Source organism: Aplysia californica, unplaced genomic scaffold, assembly GCF_000002075.1.
Source record: "Aplysia californica isolate F4 #8 unplaced genomic scaffold, AplCal3.0 scaffold00167, whole genome shotgun sequence".
NCBI lineage: Eukaryota > Metazoa > Mollusca > Gastropoda > Aplysiida > Aplysiidae > Aplysia > Aplysia californica.
In genome coordinates, this window is record NW_004797437.1 from 646,311 (window position 1) to 648,376 (window position 2,066).

Consider the following 2,066-nt stretch of genomic DNA (forward strand, 5'->3'; position numbering starts at 1 on the left):
GTGTGTGTGTGTGTGTGTGTGTGTGTGTGAGTGAGTGAGAGAGAGAGAGAGAGAGAGAGAGAGAGAGAGAGAGAGAGTTTGTATTGTATGTTTGTCAGCTGTGGTGTCCTTGATGTCCAGGGAAGAGTGTGGGAAAGAGGCCTGTGTGTATGTATTTGTTCATATTTTTTTTTAAGTGACAGGCTATAAGATAACAGAAAGATTGCAGTACATGTACGAGGCAGGTGGGTCTCGGAAGAGTACAACGAATGTGTACGGCGGGTGATTGCAGGGCGCACACCTCTCAGCCCTACTTCTTCTCCCACCCCCACCCCCTCTGATGTTACTATCTATTCATCTTGCTTTTTCTCAGCACAAAACGGTCGCTATCGTGTCGACGTGTTTCTTTTTTTTTTTTTTTTTTTACTAATAGAGACAACAGAAGCCGTATGTTTAGCAGTGCTGCCTGCTTGTGAGATTGTGTGAAGTGATTTGACATTGTGCAATGAACATATTATACCGGCGTCTGTGGTGTGGCGCTTCGCCGTCGTGCGCTGAAGACCCCGACTTCTTCTCGTGTTTTACGGCGCTCGCAACTGCAGAAGTCATATAGAGCGCGTGGGACACATTAAACATTTTCAGTTGGTTTGAAATTTTGAATTTTGCCCTGGTGGCGGCCGAAGCCTACTGTTATCGATTTTGGACCGCCAAGGGATCTTTAAAGTGCGCAACTTGCAAATGGGACCTCCGGGATTTTTCGTCCTTGTCCTAGAAGGCTATAGGTGTAGATCTTTCCTACCATAAGATCAGGGGTGTGGCTGAAAGACAGCTGTAAGAAGGAGCCAGGGAGTAGCAGAAGAAAGGCTGCGAAAAGAGTCTGGAGCCCAGAAGAGGGGGCAATGAAGGTGGGGTGTGGGAGTAGAAAGTGGAGGCGAAAGCAGCCTACAGAACATTGCTAGAGAGCAGGAAAGGGGGTGAAAGGAGACAATTTTAGAGAAGAATTATTTCCGTCGCTATCCGGATTCGAACCCTAGACCTATAGAATGAAAGGCGAACATCTTGCCCTCTAAGCCACGAGAGCCCCCCCCCGACTTCGATTCCCGTTGGAAGAAATTTTTATTTGATATCTCAGGTCTTTCTGCAGGGATGTTGTAATAGTTGTATCCCTCTCAGCCAGGGTTGGCCCTGACAGACAGTTGGAAGACCACCTCTTAAATGATCTAAATTGTGTCGATGCCGATGTAAAAAAAAAAAAAAAAAAAAAAGATACCCTACATTTAAAATTTAAAATTTTACTCAAACAAACCTAAACCTGATTAAACCGCTCAAACTTTTTAGCTGTTTACACCAACCTGCCAACCTTGGGCTCACATGTATGGCCCACGGCCAATGACACGCAGTCTATAGTTCTGGTTGGGCTTCTATTACTTCTGTTACTTTTACTTCATGTTTTTGTGTCTGAATAGTCTAGATCAGGTGTCTCAAACTCAAATTGCCCGTGGGTCGCTGGAGGGAGAGTCTAGACCCATACACACACCTACATTGATTATTTTGTTTGTGCGAAGAACATTCCACGCACGTGTATCTGCCTCTAGTCCAGGTTGAAAGCTTAACGAATGAGTTCTTGACCACAGTTGTGTGTTTTTTCGTTCTGAAATGGAGAAGTACAAAGGCGCAAAGAGGCTAATAAAAGGAAAACTTAGAGACCGAGACTAAGTAGAGATAATACAGAAGTTTGGCCTTTCAATGGTATCCCAACCATCCCCCTTTACAATTATGATACATGTAATGAGAATTTTTATATAGTATATAGTGCCTAATCCCTAAAGCGTCTTAGCACTGTACAATGCAGAATTATCGCTCAACTTAACGGACAAATCAAGAGGCAGAAAATGCACATTTTGATACCTTTTAGCAACAACAACAAAAATGGCACACACACACACACACACACACACACACACACACACACACACACACCACTCTGTTCTCTCTCTCACTCACACACACACATACACACACTCACACACACACACACACACACACACACTCTCTCTCTTCTTCTCTCTCTCTCTCACACACACACA

The 2,066-nt window shown here is 44.3% G+C and overlaps 1 protein-coding gene across 4 annotated transcripts in view; it reads left to right on the forward strand.

The window, feature by feature from the left end:
- LOC101853235 (ralBP1-associated Eps domain-containing protein 1) overlaps nt 1–2,066 on the forward strand; it is a 59,689-nt gene that overhangs the window by 22,824 nt on the left and 34,799 nt on the right. The gene's annotated exons all lie outside the window — the stretch shown is intronic.